The following is an 18562-nucleotide window of genomic DNA, read 5'->3' on the forward strand; positions in this document are numbered from 1 at the left end:
CAGCTCCGCCCCTCTCTCTCTCTCTCTCACCCGCGGAAATACCGCCCCTTCCCACCCATAGCTGGAGCGCCCCGTCTATCACTCCCGTCCATTTGCGCCGGGCCGGACCGGTGTGGCTTGGGTTGAAGGTTTTAAAAGAGGGCTGTTGATGGGGAAATCTCTTCCCATGTCAAGTCAAGTCACATTTATTTATATAGCACATTTAAAAAACAACTCTCGTTGGCCAAAGTGCTTTACATTTGTTATAAGAATAGCACAACAAAACAGACTACATACATATATACATGTAGCCCTCACTCAGAGGACGTCAGGAAAGGCGGGCAGCTATCATCGGATCGTGGCGGGGCAATAGTGACATCTGCAATCTTTTGTTAATCCTTCGCAAACCCCGCACGTTCAGACAAAGTGAGCAAGTAAACGTAGCAAGGCTGACACCCCCAATGGTCGGCAAATGCTTATTGGAGCTGTAAATCAGTTATGTGAAGCGAGCGATTCTCTCACTCATCCAGTGCGGCTGATGATGAAGACACTCAGATACGATTTCCCTCTCTGTGAATGCTGCATTTACTCAGAGAGAAAGATACAATAAGTGGGGTCACATTGGCAAATATGAATTGTGGTTGTATAAAGTTGGTATTCTTGTGATAATCTTGCAAGGGTGAAAATATATAGTAAGACAGATAGAAGATAGACACAAAGAGCTGGAGTAACTCAGCGCGTCAGGCAGCATCTCTGGGGGAAAGGAATAGGTGACGTTTCGGGTCGAGACCCTTCTTCAGACAAATATTCGCACTGTGATGAATAAAGAACAAATGCCACGCCGAGTGGCAAAGGAGACTGCAAGAGGTTAACAATGGACAAAGGTCAGGCAGCTGAAGTCTAACTGGAAAATTGTGCATTTTGATACAAAAGGCAGTTTTTTTACAATAAAATGAGTGGGAAATCTTTATATTAGAGTGATCAGATTATCATGGTGAACAGATCCGAGTAAACCTGTCGTCATCGAAGAAATATTACAAAAATGTTTTCAATGTAGGTCGGGTGGTAATTGGGACTTTAAATGTGTTCCTCATGGAAGGGCCCACTGAACACAAACATAAGGTACACACATGGGAAAGTTCACGTGATCCCATCCATTCCCATCACATCCATGGCTGCCTGGGTACAAAAGAAGTAGAAACAAGGAACTGCAGATGCTGGTTTATACCAAAGATAGTTACAAAGTGCTGGGGTAACTCAAGTGGTTCAGGCAGCATCTCTGGAGAAAAAGGGTGGGTGATGTTTCGTGTCGGGACTTTTCCTCAGATATGTGCCTGTAAAGCTGCAGCAAGCAGGAATGTAATTGTTTTGGTTCATACCTGGTGCACATGATAAATAAACACGCCGAAGAAGGGTCCCAACGCGAAACGTCACTCTTCCTTTTACTCCGGAGATGCTGCCAGACCGGCTGAGTTACTCCAGCACTTTGTGTCTATCTTGGTTACTAAATAAGTCATACTGCAATTTATACAAGATCTTGATATGATCACAGCCTGGTACTGCCTGCAGTTTATGAGTTCTTACCAAAGGAAGCCTAGAGATAAATGAGAGAGGTTCATTAGATTAATTCCAGGGATGGAGGGAAGTAGAGAGGTCCAAATTAAATTCACTGAGCCTACATTTGTGGTAGCTTACATCAAAGATCTTTGGCTTACATGATGGTGGAGTGATCTCATTGAAATACTGAATTCATAAGATGCTAGGTAATGTTGCACAGGCCAAATAATTTCCCCTCTTTGGAGGTTATAAATAGAGACCCCACACACAGCTGCAATGTCTTCATTAAGTTTGCTAATCATACCACAATTGTTGGATAAATGATTGGATAATCTGCAGACAATGGTTGGACAATCTGTTTTAAATAGGCAGCTAATATCTTCAGACCCACTCCACATTGGTCAGAATCTCTTCTTGCTCCTGCCACTGGGAAGAATGTACAGGAGGAGCATGAGAACCATTACCTTCAGGTTCAACGGCAACTTCCTCTCATCAACCATCAGGCCCCTGAACCACACTGCACAACGCCACCTCAGCACTGAACCACCACAGAATGTGCACTCCTACTTTACACACTTTGATCTTTGCTCTAATCATGGTGACAACAATACATATTTGCATCTAATGTGCCTGTAAAGCTGCAACAATTTCGTTCTTCTGGTTCATACCTGGTGCATATGATTTGTACCAAAGACAGACACAAAATGCTGGAGTAAGTCAGCGGGTCGGGCAGCTTCTCTGGAGAAAAAGGATGATGTTTCGGGTCGGAAACCCTTCTTCAGACTGGTTCCGACCCAAAACGTCACTCATCCTTTTTCTCCAGAGATGCTGCCTGACCCGCTGACTTACTCCAGCATTTTGTGTCTGTCTTTGGTACAAATCAGAAACTACAGCCATAACCAGGGTCCTGATCAGAAACGTCGTCTATCCATGTTCTCCAGTGACACTACCTGACGCGCTGAGTTATTCTTTCTTCAGATATTTCAGACCCTTCGTGTATTTTATTGTAAACCAGCATCTGCATTTGTGTCTACAAATGGACAGCATATCGGCGCAGCGCTGGAGGCCTCGGTTCGATCCTAACCTCGAGTGCTGTCTGTGTGGAGTGTGCACGTTCTCCCCGTGACCGCATGGGTTTTCCAGTTTCCTCCCACATGTGTGGGTTTGCAGGTTAATTGGCCGAAGTAAATTGTCCCTTGTGTGTAAGAAATGGATGAGGACGTGGGATAGCATAGAACTAACGTGAACGGATGGTCAGCGTGGACTTGGTGGGCCGAAGGGCCTGTGTTTCCATGCTGTATCTTTAACCTAAACTAAACACGTACATTAAATGCGTGTCCTACAATGAGATTAGGGGATTTAGCATTGATCTAACGGCCTGGTAAATCTTTTATAATGAACTAGGCATCAGAATGGCACTGAAGCGGGCAGCGCCTCACAAAGAGAAAGTTGCTGGAACCGCTGGCTCAGTGAACGAAGGCTCGGTCCTCTAACTGGAACCGAAGAGTAAGCGGAAGTTTCAGTACAGAGTTTGTTATTTGGCCCGGGATTATCAGCTGAAGGCTGGTAATATAATTGCAAAAACCTTCCAGGTTTTCTTTTGAGTACACTTTAGGGAGGCTGACCAGAGAGATTGGGGGGGCGGGGGCAGGTGACTCGGGCTGACTGCAGTACATAATAAGCTTATTGTTTAATATGCTTGTTGTTTACTTTAGAGGTAGGTTTTGGTCAGGTGCAGAGTACAGCGCTGCGGTCAAAACTGCAGATTTTGTGCAAAGGTAAGTGTTAAAAGTTTGAGATGTGGCGGATGCTCATTGCCCAGTCAGATCGATGTAAAGGATTCTTTGAAGTGAACATAAACATCACGCCGGTGAAAATACAGTGAATGGAAATGCGTGAAATATCGACGCGACCATTGCTCAGAATCAAAGATCTTAGAGCTCTTTGCTCAGAACCTAATTGTTTCCGAGGTGGTTTAAGGGGAATGACAGAAACTTCGCTACACCCAGCTTGGGCCGCCGACTCCTCTCAAAAGCCATTTACATAGCGAAGAGAGTATTTCAATGGGATTCTCCCTCTCCTGATTGCATGTGGATGCACGTCTTAGCGTTCCCGGCTGCACTGGAAGGAGGGAGGGAGGGGGTGGATATTTGCAAAAAGCACATTTCTTGTTCCAGAATCAGAAATTCTTTCCTTCTGCCGTAAAGATCGCGGATTAGGCAAACACGTTCAGCCTCTCGCCCAGTTCACCCTGCGACCAAATACGTGCATTCCACAGATTGCTGCCAAACCTCTCCCTCGCTCTCGCAGTGGCGCAGATAAAAAATATGCAGAGCAGGATGAGCGTGGGTCTCCGACGCTGCCAAGCCGGGGGATTTCTTTGCCATCTAAGGTAGTCTCTCATTTCTCAACATAGTCACGCTCCGAACAAAACCCGCCTCCACTCTATGATCTTTGGTATAAAGCGCAGAAAACTCGCTACCATATAAGGGAAAAGTTAAAGGGGCTGGAGGTGACGTTAACCAGTTGCACGTTTGAGACAAGACACATTGCGAGCAGGGGAAAAAAAAACTTTCGACTAACCCAGAGCCACACACTGAAACTGGAGCCAACCCGCCCGCACTTGTAACCGGCTATTCAAGTCGACAGCCAGCCTGTTAGCATTGCAACCAGCTAGTGGAGTTTTATTTACAGTGGTCGTTAAGGCGGCAGTGTACCACAGCCCATAAATCCTAACAGGACGGTGCAGGTAATTTTACTCCGAGTGAAGAAAAAAATCTCATTTCACATGTTAGCTGGGCCGCTCCATCTTTGGGCGCAGTGGATGAAATATACCGTCTGCTATGGCTTCACGGGGGCTGTTCAAAAAAATAAAACAATTAATGGCTTCACGGGGGAATGAAGCGGTAGTGGTATCAAAGCAGTATATAGCGATGCTAAAACGAAACCGCAGCTGTGGGAAATCTGAAATAAAAAAGCAGAGGCTGGAAACACCCAACCAGTCAGGCAGCATTCATGGGGAGTAAGGCCTTTGACAAGGTTCCTCATGGAAGGTTGGTTAAGAAGGTTCAATGGTTGGGTATTAATGGTGGAGTAGCAAGATGGATTCAACAGTGGCTGAATGGGAGATGCCAGAGAGTAATGGTGGATGGTTGTTTGTCAGGTTGGAGGCCAGTGACTAGTGGGGTGCCACAGGGAACTGTGTTGGGTCCACTGTTGTTTGTCATGTACATCAATGATCTGGATGATGGTGTGGTAAATTGGATTAGTAAGTATGCAGATAGGTGGGGTTGTGGATAATGAAGTAGATTTTCAAAGTCTACAGAGAGATTTATGTCAGTTGGAAGAGTGGACTGAAAGATGGCAGATGGAGTTTAATGCTGATAAGTGTGAGGTGCTACATCTTGGCAGGACAAATCAAAATAGGACGTATATGGTAAATGGTAGGCAATTGAAGAATGCAGGTGAACAGAGGGATCTGGGAATAACTGCACAGTTCCCTGAAAGTGGAATCTCATGTAGATAGGGTGGTAAAGAAAGCTTTTGGTGTGCTGGCCTTTATAAATCAGAGCATTGAGTATAGAAGTTGGGATGTAATGTTAAAATTGTACAAGGCATTGGTGAGGCCAATTCTGGAGTATGGGGTACAATTTTGGTCGCCTAATTATAGGAAGGATGTCAACAAAATAGAGAGAGTACAGAGGAGATTTACTAGAATGTTACCTGGGTTTCAGCAACTAAGTTACAGAGAGAGGTTGAACAAGTTAGGGCTTTATTCTTTGGAGCGCAGAAGGTTAAGGGGGGACTTGATAGAGGTCTTTAAAATGATGAGAGGGATAGACAGAGTTGACGTGGATAAGCTTTTCCCACATAGAGTAGGGAAGATTCAAACAAGGGGACATGACTTGAGAATTAAGGGACAGAAGTTTAGGGGTAACATGAGGGGGAACTTCTTTACTCAGAGAGTGGTGGCTGTGTGGAATGAGCTTCCAGTGAAGGTGGTGGAGGCAGGTTCGTTTTTATCATTTAAAAATAAATTGGATAGTTATATGGACGGGAAAGGAATGGAGGGTTATGGTCTGAGCGCAGGTATATGGGACTAGGGGAGAATACGTGTTCGGCACGGACTAGAAGGGTCGAGATGGCCTGTTTCCGTGCTGTAATTGTTATAAAAATTTAAAAAAATAGAAACTGAATCATAACGGCAGCATTAGGTCAGCAAGCCACGAGTTAACAGAAGGTCAAGGGTATTTAATTGTCATATGTACCAAAACAAAACAATTACATTCTTACAGCATCACAACAGGTTTGCAAACAGCACCCAATGGATAATAAAAACAATTTTTAGTGCGAAATAAAACAAAAAGACAGTTGAACCAAAAGAGCTTCAAAGTGTAGTTGGTGTTTGGGGTGTTCAATAGACCGATGGCTGTTGGGAAGAAGCTGTCCCTGAATGTGGACGTCATGGCTTTCATGACTCCCAAACCTTCTTCCGGATGGCAAGAGGGAAATGATATCTGGGCCAGGGTGGTGTGGGCCTTTGGATGTGCTGGTTACTTTAAGGCAACACTAACTATAGATCCATTTGATAGGAAGGAGGCCAGTGCCTGTGATGGGCCACGCAGTGCCCACTTTTTGTAATCTCCTTCCTTCCTTCCTGGGTGTTCCAGTCACTGACCTCGGCTGTGACGCAACCAGTTAATATGTTCCCTACTGTCCACCTGGAGAAGTTCAAGAGCATATTCATCAACATAATTTAGTTGAGTTTACAGTGAAAAGCTTTTTTGTGTGCTAACCAGTCAGCGGAAAGACAATACATGATTACAACCAAGCCTTTCACAGAGGACAGATACATAATGGAAAAACATTTAGTGTAAGATATAGCCAGTAAAGTCTGATCAAAGAAAATTCCGAAGGTCACCAATGAGGTAGATAGTATTTCAGGACAGCTCTCTAGTTGCAGTAGGATGATTCAGTTGCACGATAACAACTGGGAAGAAACTGTCCCTTAATTTGGAGGTGTGCATTTTCACACTTCTGTACCTTTTGCCCAATGGAAGATGTCCATGGTGCGGCTCATCATAGAGTGATACAGTGTGGAAACAGGCCCTTCAGCCCAACTCGCCCATACAGCCAACTACATCCCAGCTACACTCGTCCCACTTGCCTGCGCTTGGTCCATATCCCTCCAAACTTGTCCTATCCATGTACCCGTCTAAATGACGGGATAGTCCCAGCCTCAACTACCTCCTCTGGCAGCTTGTTCCATACACCCACCACCCTTCATGTGAAAAAGTTACCCCTCAGATTCCTATTAAATCTTTTCCTCTTCACCTTGAACCTGGTTCTCAAATCCCCGACTCTGGGCAAAAGACTCTGTGCATCTACCCGATCGATTCCTCTCATGATTTTGTCCTTATAAGATCTCCCCTCATCCTCCTGCGCTCCATGGAATAGAGACCCAGCCTACTCAACCTTTCCCTATAGCTCACACCCTCTAGTCCTAGCAGCATCCTTGTAATTCTTTTCTGAACCCTTTCAAGCTTGACAATATCTTTCCTATAACATGGTGCCCAGAACTGAACACAATATTATAAATGCGGTCTCACAAACGTCTTATACAACTACAACATGACCTCCCAACTTAATACTCTGACTGATGGCCAAAGCACCAAAAGCCTTTTTGACCACTTAATCTACCTGTGCCTCGATCTTCAAGGAACCATGCACCTGTACTCCTAGATCCCTCTGCTCTACAACACTACCCAGAGGCCTACCATTTACTGTGTGGGTCCTGCCCTTATTCAACGTCCCAAAATGCAACACCTCACACTTCTCTGTATTAAATTCCATCAACCATTTCTCAACCCACCTGACCAATCGATCCAGATCCTGCTGCAATCGTTCACAACCTTCTTCACTATCTGGAAAAACACAAACTTTTGTAAAATCAGCAAACTTGCTAATCTTGCCCTGTATGTTCTCATCCAAATCATTGATGTAGATGACAAACAGTAACGGGCCCAAAATCGAACACTGAGGCACACCACACGTCACAGGCCTCCAGTCCGAGAAGCAACCTTCCATCATCACCCTCTGCTTCCTTCCATGGAGCTAATTTACTATCCATTCAGCTATCTCTCCTTGGATCCCATGCAAACTAACTTTCCAGAGCAGCCAACCATGCAGAATCTTGTTGAACTCCTGACTGAAGTCCATGTATACAACTACAGCTCTGCCCTCATCGACCTTTTTGGTCACGTCTTTAAAAAAAATCAGATTTGTGAGACACGACCTTCCACGTACAAAACCATGCTGACTATCCCTAATCAGCCCTTGCCCATCCAAATGCCTGTATAACCTATCCCTCAGAATACTCTCCAGTAACTTACCAATTACAGATGTTGAACTCACCAGCCTATACTTCCCAGCACTTTCCCTGCAGCCCTTCTTGAAAAGAGGCACAACATTTGCCACCCTCCAATCTTCCGGCATCTCTCCTGTATTTAAGGACGACTCGTAAATTTCAACCAGGGCTCCCGCAATTTCCATCCGAGTTTCCCGCAATGCCCTCGGATATATCTGATCAGGCCCTGGAGATTTGTCTACCTTCAAACACTACAGTACCTTCAGTACTTTTCGAAGGTAACCCTGACTGCTCTCAAGCCACTTCCAGTGATTGCTCCAATTTCCTCTGTCCTACTGTCTTTCTCCACGGTAAATACAGAGAGTGACTGCTTTGATTCCTGAGAGCTCCCACTCTCTCTCTGGTTACCCTTTTCCCCCTTATGTATTTATAAATTATTTTGGGATTGTCCTTAATGCTACCTGTCAGAGCTATCTCCGGGCCCCTTTTTGCCCCTTCTGATATCCTTTTTCAGTTTACTCCTCAGTTCCCGAAACTCCTCCAGGGATGCACTTGATTCCAGCTGCCTATACCTGTCCCATGCATCCTTCTTGTTTTTGACTAATGTCTCAATTTCCCTCGTCAGCCAAGCTTCCTTACGTTTGCCTGCTTTGCCCTTCACTCTAATGGGGACGTACACATCCTGAGCTTTTAAAAACATCCCACTTGGCCAATATTCCTTTCCCCTCAAATAACCTGCTCCAGTCAACTTGAGTGAGACCTTCTCTCATACCCTCAAAGTTGGCCTTACCCCAGTTGTGCATTTTAACACGTGGGACCCTCTCTGTCTCTATCCATAACTATCTTTAATCGAACTGCGGTCACTGGTCCCAAAAGGCTCTTCCAGACACATTTCATTAACTTGCCCTTCCCAATACTAGATCCAGCGTTGGCCCTCTCACGTCCTTGATTATTCTGCTGGCCTTGGCGAGGCAGTGTGAGATATAAATGGAGTCAATGGAAGGGAGGTTGGTTTGCATGATGGCATGGGCTGCATCACAATTTGCTGCAAGTTGTTGTGGTCTTGGATGGAACTGTTCCCAAACCAAGCTGCGATGCATCCTGATAAAATACTTTCTATGGCGCATCTTTAGAAGTCGGTGAGAGTTGTTGGGGACATGCCAAACTTCCTAAATCTTCTAAGGAAGTAGAGGCATTGGTGTGTTTCCTTGGGCGTTGCTTCAATATGGGTGTCCAGGAAACGTTGTTGGTGATATTTACTCCTAGGTATTTGAAAACGTCAACCATCTCTACTTTGGTGCCATCAAAGCAAACTGGGGAATGTCCTAAAGTCGATCACTATCATATCTCACTTGGGCAGCTTATAGTAGGTATGTTACAATACTTACCTTCATCGGCGCTGCAGTTATGCCACTGGCCGTGTACGCGATTTTGGCTCGTTTGGGGGGGCGGAGTTAAAACGCGGTTTTCTCCGACCTGGTCCTGGATTATATTTTGTTGGTGTGCAAGTTTTTGCTGAAGAATCGTTCCGACGGCCGATCTGTGAGTTTTTTTTAAAAATTCGCCCGACAAGTTAATCGCTGGAGTGATTTTAAAATCAGCTTCTGAAGCCGTCAATGCTGACAACGGGGCCGGATTTTACGTAGGGGACAGGTAAAAGAAAGCAGTTTATTTTTATGTATAAAAGTGTTTCTTAAGATGCATTTAATTCACATTTTAAGTAGCGAAATGGTGATTTTTTTCCCCGAACGAACCGGCAGTGTTTTTGCTGCCGATATGGGGACTAAATCACCGCAACCGCAACATTCCAATTGATCGCGTTCCCGAAAAACCCACTCGCAAGCCGATTTAAATGGCCATTAATTTACAGGTATTAAACATTAAATTCCTTCCATTTGGCCTATAAACCCATGACAATGAAATTTAAAAATTATCTTATATTGTGAATTCTCGTGTGAATGTTATTTGGACACATGCTATTTAAAAATGTTAATCTATTCTTAAGACAGGGATAGATGTTTAGATCTAGGAATTGAATTTTGTAATTAGCTACAATTAGGTAACTAACTAATTATATGCTTTAATTTCAAGTCATCTAAGTAGGATTGTTTCATATTTGTTTCAGAATGCTTCAATCTATAATAACTGAACATTTTCAATTCTCTTAATTTTTAAGAAAGTTATGGGCTTTTGACTGTTCTCGATCACAGCTTTTGTGTTAAGTCAATGAAAAAGCAATAGGGAACAAGATGCTAATTTCCGAGTATGAAAATGGCCATAACTTTTTTAATACTGAAGATATCACAGTGAGGAGATGTTGGAGACTCACTGTGATGGATGTTTATGTAAACTGTGTTAAGTGTGGGTCTTGGATTGTTTTGTAATGTAAAAAACTGTAGAAATGATATTTCGTTCAAACCTAGGTTTGAATGACAATAAATTGCATTCTATTCTATATGAAAGTGAATTAGGTGTCAAATTAAACTTCTTTTTATGCTTTATCTGATGGGATAAATTACGGACTTGATTTTTAAAATCTCAAAATTTTGTAACATTGCTACTTATAGCCCAGTGGTATGTATATTGATTTCTCTCACTTCAGGTAGCCCCGGCATTCCCTGTCTCTCTATCCCTCCCACACCCAAGTTGCACTATCTTCTCATTTTCACCCAACAAATAGCTAACAATGGCCTGTGTCCTTTATCAGCGTTACTTTTTGCATATCTTTCATTCATTGTACTTTATCTCTCCACATCACTGTCTATATCTCTCGTTTCCCTTATTCCTAACCAGTCTCGACCCAAAACATCACCCATTTGTTCTCTCCAGAGATGCTGCCTGAGATACTCCAGCTTTTTGTGTCTATCTCTTTTGTCTTCCTGACATTGAGAGAAAGGTTGGCTCGACACCTGGACACAACATTCTCGATCTTGTACTTTGTCTCATCAATATTTGATATCTGGCTCACAATAGTGGGGTTGTCTGCGAATTTGTAAATTGAATTAGGTTTGTTCCTGGCTAATGTACTGTACATGTACATACCAAATCTCTTCGAACATCTCGGAAAGTTGAGGCATTGATGGCCATTTTGTAATGATTGCATCAAAGTGCTGGGTCCAGCACAATTCTTCAGAGATTTGCACACCCAGGAACACAAAGCTGTTGACTCTCTCCATCCACCACCAATCCATCGATGAAGACATGTTTGTGAATCCTCTATAATCCTATAATCAATCAGCTCCTTGCTTTTACTGACATATCAAAGTGGTGTGGAAGGGATGGGAATAGAAGGGGGGGGGGGAAGAGAAGAGGGGGGGGGGAGAGAAGAGGGGGGGAGAGAAGAAGGGGGGGAAGAGAAGAGGGGGGGAAGAGAAGGGGGGGGGAAGAGAAGGGGGGGAAGAGGGGAGGGAAGAGGGGAGAGAAGAGAGGGGGGGAGGGGAAGAGGGGGGGGGAGGGAAGAGGGGGGGGGAGGGAGGGAAGAGGGGGGGGAGGGAGGGTAGAGGGGGGGGAGGGAGGGGAGAGGGGGGGGGAGGGAAGAGGGGGGAGGGAAGGGAAGAGGGGGGAGGGAAGGGAAGAGGGGAGAGGGAAGAGAGGAGGAGAGGGGAGAGGGGGGGAGGGAAGAGGGGGGGGAGGGAAGAGGGAAGAGGGAAGAGGGGGGGAGGGAAGAGGGGGGGAGGGAAGAGGGGGGGAGGGAAGAGGGGGGGAGGGAAGAGGGGGGGAGGGACGAGGGGGGGGGGGAAGATTGGGGGAGGGAAGAGGGGGGGGGAGGGGGGAGGGGGGGGAGGGAAGAGGGGGGGGGAAGAGGTGGGGGGGGGGCAGTGGCGGGGGGGGGAGAAGAGGGCCGGGTGGCCGGGAAGCGGGGAGCAGCCAGTGGGGAGCGGGCGTCAACCCAAGGAGGGGGGGGGGGGGGCTGACGTCACTCGTATCGCGAGAAAGACGGCGCAGACCCAATGTGACGTCAACAGCGAAAGGCAGCTGTTTTTTGTCAGCGTTTTTTCAGATTTTTGAACATTTTCATTAATAACTCGAGAAATAAATCAGATAAGGCGATTTTGGACTGCACGGAAAAAATCTCTACCGGAATATGCAGACATTTTACCGTTAGCATGTTGTTTTTTCAAGAAGATGTGATTATACACAAACAAATAAACACATAAACAAATACACACATGCATACAAGGTCAGACTTTTAATAGGTAATACGATATATGATATACACTGTTTGACAATGCGATGTCAAGTTAAACTAATCTACTCTGCCAGCATGTGAACCATATCCCTCCAGAACCATACGTGTATCTAAAAGCCTCTGAAATGCAACTATCCCGTCTGCCTTCACCACCACTCCTGGCAGTTCCAGGCACCCACCACTCAATGTGTAAAAAAACTTGCCCTGCCCATCTCTTTTAAACTTTGCTCATCTTACCTTAAAGCTATGTCCTCTGGTATTTGATATTTCACATTTTTCTATATACATCCCAGCTGTCTAGTCCTTTCCCTAAACTTAGCCTATCAATATCTCCACTGAGCCCTTGCTGGATCCTTATCATAGCCCACAGCGCCACCTAGCTTTGTATCATAAACACACAACACTTGGTTTCCTCAGCCAAATCACTGATGTAGGTTGTGAACTGGGGTCCAGGCACCAATCACTTGGCCACCCTCATAATTACGGCCTCTAACACAAAAATGGCCCATTGTCTTGCTGAAAATGTAGATCCACCAAATCAACTGGCTACTCCTCAGTTATTCTGCTGGTTACAACCTCATTAAAAAATTAATAAAAAAATCAATGGTTTCCTTTCATAAGTTTATTTTGATTCTTTCCAGTTTTATGGATGGATTGGAGAACCTGGAATTTGTCTCAGGAGTAGGAAAGGCTAACAGATCAGCTTCAACATATGCTCTGTATGTTCCCCATGCACAGGCTCAGAGTTCTCAACACCAAGGGAAGTATTGCTTTGAACTTTGCAATAACAACAATTCCTGTAGTCACGGAAAGACATGACAGAGAAATAGCCCCTTTGACCTGTCCATGCTGACCATTAACCACCCATTTACCCTTGGACTGCATTAAATCATACTTGTTATTCTCCCCCAGTCTCATCGTCACTCACTGCTGGTTATGCTGGTTAATTAAACCATCCTTTGGAAATCAAAGCACTTGCAGAAAACACACAAACCCAGGGAGAACGTGCAATTCTACACAGACAGCTCTGATGTTGCAGCTTTACTTGCATCACTGAGCCAGCTAAAGTCTTCATTTTGTTTAAGTTATGGGGCCCATCTACACAGAAAGGGAGAAGGGATTTTGACATATTAACTCTCCAAAAATTGCTGCTCCTGTAATGTTAAAGAACACCGTGCAGTAAATGAAGGGACAGTACTGTAACAATGCAAACATCCATGGTAAATATTGGATATTAAACATTTATGATCATCAGTCACTGTCACAATGTTCAGATGGACACCAACCCCCGTTGCAATCATCGGTCTCAGACTGAGCTGACCTGTTAGGAAACATGACCTCACATTAAATGCCATGGGGATCCTCTAACCATGTTCCTTGTCCATAATATAAAGAAAGCACATTTCCACAAGCATGACAGCAATCTTACCCAGAGTCAGGAGATCAAAGATTCAAGCTCTGTTTCACGGTGAGAAGAACACAATGAAGGCCCTCGAGAAAAGGAATTTAGTTGTTGTGTTGCATTGATGGAAGTTCATTTCTTCATTAAATATAGGGCACGCTTATCTGCTTGAATTGACATAAAAGATGTATGGGAATCTGAAGAACACCTATTTCCCCAAACATTGATTAAAACAATATCCACATGCAGGGGTCCCAATCACAATCTCAGGGATGTTCAGGTGACCATGTTTTGTGCATATCTGCTCCTGCATTTGCCAATGTAACAGTAGGGACTGAACTTCAATATCATGAATTAGGTGGAAAGACATTCATGAGCAAGTCCTTTCGCCTAAAACCAGTTAACCTCAAAACTCAATAGTTTAAAGTTATCTTAGTCCTCTTCTCATCTTTCACCTTGCATACCCGGTACAAGCTCAGGCTTCATCCATATCCAGACCCATCCAAATTTCTACCAGGTTCTCCCACCGACTCAATTCTGAAAATGTTATCCTTGTTTTAAATCTCCTTGCACACCCATTGGCAGCACAATGGTGCAGCAGTAGAGCTGCTACCTCTGCACCAGGGACCCGGGTTCAATCCTGACTACGGGTGCTGTCTGTACAGAATTTTATTCTCTCCATCTCTGCGAGGGTTTTCTCCCCGTGTTCCACTTTCCTACCTGTAAGGTAATTGGCTTCTGTACCACCAGGTGGCGCCAACAATGGCTGCCTCACCAACAGTCTGTCTGTCCCATTCTCCTTTGTTGTTTTTTTAGTATGCGTTAAATGTATGTTTTTAGTGTTCTTTAGCTTGTTTTATTTGTGAAAGGGGGTTGGGGGAAAACGTTTTCTAATCTCTTACCTCGACAGAGATGCAATTTTTTTCCGTATCGTATTTCCGTCCACACTGCGGCCTAACATCGAGGAGTTGGCGTCTTTGCTGGAGACCGATTTCGCGAGCTCCACCGCGGGAGCCTGCGGTCTTAACATCATGGAGTCCGCGATCCCCTTGCAAGGGATCGACCCCTAATCTCCGCTGTGGATGCCTGCGGATTTTAACATCGTGGAGCCCCCGGTCTTTGGTCGGGGACCGACATCGGGAATTCCAAGCTGCAGGAGCTTCGATCGCCCCAACAGATGGTTCGACTGCCATGACCGCGGGAGAAAAATGAGGGAAGTTTGGACTTTATTGCCTTCCATCACAGGGAGGGAGGAATGTAGGGAGTCTGCTGTGGCGGATGTTTATGTTAACTTTTATATAGATGTAGGCCTTGTTGCCTTTTTTTGGATGGCTGTATGGTAATTCGCATATCACTGTACCTTAATTGGTACAAATGACAATAAAAGACCCTTGAAACCTTTAAATTGCCCTTTGTGTGTAGGATGTGAAAGTGAGATAACAGAAGTAGTGTCCAGGGATTGTTGGTGGACTCGGTGGACGGAAAGGCCTATTTCCACTCTGTATCTCTGAACTAAACTAATTTCTTATTACCTCTATTGCCAAAGTGCTATCTCTCCCTGAATAGTACAACCCTCCACCGCCAAATATTCAGAACCCTGCTCCCTACCAAAGAAAGGTCAACGTTTATCAAGGCCTCCTATTCCAAACTACTGAACTTACAAACTCCCTCGTTCCAACAGCCAAATTAAAGCCAGGATTCATCAGTCATTCTTCATCCTTTCCTCTCCATTGAACATCTTGGACAGAGTTTGAAGGTTTAAAAAAGGGAGTCCACTTCTTCCCTGCATCAAATGGCATATTTACTTTTGAAAAGCAGTTGCGGCATTTACACATTATATCACAACCACTGTGGTAAGAACCACTGTTTACTGCTGAGCCAACACCAAAATAACAAGTTTGCCAATCATTTAAAAACTTCTTCAGAAACATCGTCACCTGCTAAATGCTGGTGGTCTGTATTTTCAATTAAATATCGGGTTTAGAACATTGACAGTGACAGAAAGGTCATATTATGTTTATAACCCAGCCTCTTATTGAACACATTGATGAACCAGTAATCTGGATGAAGTTAACTGGATATATTGTAATTTAAATTGAAAGAGGAAATATTCCTCAGACCACACCAGTCATTTGGTTCAGGACACAATGAGCCAAGTTACAGATTTATTAAAAGGTTCCTTTGTAAGTAATTGGACAAGCCATCTCTGCTTGGAATAGAGGAAAAGTGGGGGGGTGGGGGTCAAAGGTTCACATTACATCAAGGTTGGGCTTTGATCCCTGGTCTATCAGGGGAATTAAATGCATTGCTGCAAAAGTGATACTGAATACTCTCTCTTTTGCTTTTTAAAAAAAACTTTGTATGTTTCCTGAAATAGTTTATCAGTCTGGGATTCTGCACTTAATGGCAATGTGGACTCAGTAGCAACTTTAACTGAATCGGCAGGTTATTAATTCTGATCCCACTCAGATGTAATAAAGCTTGTGTTTCACTTGGCTGCCACTTTAGGGAACGCTGACCTGAGATGAAATGTCTTCACTCAGTGCACTGCAAGCCTTTGAAATGTTCAATTCCAGGAAAATACAGATGCTCAGTCAATCGGTATGTAGAAAGGCTGAGACCAACAGGAGGGTAATCAAAGGATACAGGAATTGAGCAGGGACATGCACAAAGATCAGGGTCAACCTTTCTGAATGGAGATGGAAAACCAGAGTGGTCATAACACCTGCGTCTGCCTTTAGTTCTTATGCTTCACTATCAGAGATGCTGCCTTTCAATTGAAATGCTGTAACTGTTCTCCCAGGTTTGTGGAGGGGAGAGGGAAGAGAGAAAATCCCATGGCATTACTTTTCTAGAGTGGAACCGCTCTCGCCAAGTGTTCTAACCAGTATTGATCTGAAGAAGGGTCTCGACCCGAAATGTCATCTATTCCATCTCTCCAGAAATGCTGCCTATCCCGCTGAGTTACTCCAGCATTTTGTGTCTATCTTTGATCTCTCCACAGATCAATACAGCTTACTGCTCTACAGGAAAGTGTACATGTCAAAGAGTAATAGTAGCAGGTAACTACACATCTTGTCCATTCACTAGTTGTCATATATGGAGCCAACATAACACTTTGCACCCTCGTGAAGAACACTGAATACAGATACTGGCTACAACCAGGATGGTGATAGCACACAGATTACATAACAGGACTAGCAAACTATAAGCGTGAGTTAACAGCGACCTGAGATCAAATCTCACAGTTGCCGTGTGGAATTTAAATTTACTTAATGAACTGGAATTAACAGAAATAAAAATTAGTCAATTGCAAAACTATCAGATTATTTTTAAAGCCTAGTTAGTTCACCCGTCTTGAGCAAATTTGCCATTCCTAACTGGTCTGCCTCACAACTGTCAGCACACCAATGTAGTCGACTTTTAAATACCTCTGCAATGATCTACAAAGGTCAATAGCTACTGGTCTATTTAATGGATTTTTTGTTGCAATTAGCTAGATGTCCCTGCCCTGGAAAAGAGAGAACCAATAGAAGAGGCACAAGAGACTACATACTGGAATCTGACAAAAAGGAGGATCTGAAGATCATCCATCCTTTTTTTCTTGAGATGCTGCCTGACCCGCTGAGTTACTCCAGCACTTTGTGTCTATCTGCTGGAGGAACTCAGCGGGTTAGAAAACATCTGGAAAGAAATGGACAGTTGACCGTTTGGGTCGAGACCCTTCGTGTGGCTGCATACAATGTCTTTACATTTTATGTCTTGTACAAAACGTTAATATTACAATTTGAATGTGTTAATAATATGAAGTCATATTTTCAGGTTAACTAAATAAAAAACTGGTACTTTTACATCAAACGTTCATAAGTCATAGGAGCAGATGTAGGCCATTTGGCCCATACTCTGCCATTCAATCATGGCTGATCCATCTTTCTCGCTCAACTCAATTGTCCTGCCTACAACCCTTGACATTCTTACTAATCAAGTATCTGTCAAACTCCACCTTAGAAGCACCTAATGACTTGACCACAGCAGTCTATCGCAATGAATTCCACAGATTCACCACCCTCTGACTAAATAAATTCCTCCTCATCTCCTTTCTAAAAGGTATGTCCTTTTATTCTGAAACTCTGCCCTCTGGTTCTGGACTTTCCCACTAGTGGAAGCTCCTAGCTCACATGAAGCTCACGGTAAACAATATACATACAGTAATTATAAATACGAGTGCTAAACAGCAGAATGGTGCAAATTATAGTGCAAAAGAATAAAACACAAGAGAACAATCAAATAAGCTCGAGTTCAAAATAACAGTACCTGGCAGCATCTTTAGAAAGGGACTGTGAAATATGTGATTGGTTCAGGCATCAGATAGCAGTAGGGTAGAAGATGTTCTTAACGGGAGGCATGGTGGTGCAGCAGTAGAGTGCTGCCCTACAGCGAATGCAGCGTCGGACATCAGGTTTGATCCCGACTATGGCTGCTGTTTGTACGGAGTTTGAACCTTCTCCCCATGACCTGTGCGAGTTGTCACTGAGATCTTCGGTTGTTTCCCACACTCCAAAGACGTACAGATATGGAGGTTAATTGGTTTGAGAGTGGTGAGTCTGTGGAATTCTCTGGCTCAGAGGGCGGTGGAGGCAGGTTCTCTGGATGTTTTCAAGAGAGCTAGATAGGGCTTAAAAATAGCGGTCAGGGGATATGGGGAGAAGGCAGGAACGGGGTACTGATTGGGGATGATCAGCCATTATCACATTGAATGGCGGTGCTGGCTCGAAGGGCCAAATGGCCTGCTCCTGCACCTATTGTCTGGTAAATGTAAAATTTGTCCCTAGTGTGTAGGATATGCGGGGATCGGTGGTCGGCGTGGACCCGGTTGGCTGAAGGGTCTGTTTCCGTGCTGTATCTCTAAACTAAACTAAAGTTCCAAGCTTTCAAGCTCCTTTTCCTCCCGAAGGTGGAAAGTAGAAAAAAGGGAACAGCCAGGGTGACAGGCACGCTTTTGACAATACTACCGGCCTTCATGAAACAACACATGGTGAAGCTGGGCATTGAAAGAAAGCGATGTGCC

This window comes from Amblyraja radiata, chromosome 9 (genome assembly GCF_010909765.2).
Source record: "Amblyraja radiata isolate CabotCenter1 chromosome 9, sAmbRad1.1.pri, whole genome shotgun sequence".
Lineage (NCBI taxonomy): Eukaryota > Metazoa > Chordata > Chondrichthyes > Rajiformes > Rajidae > Amblyraja > Amblyraja radiata.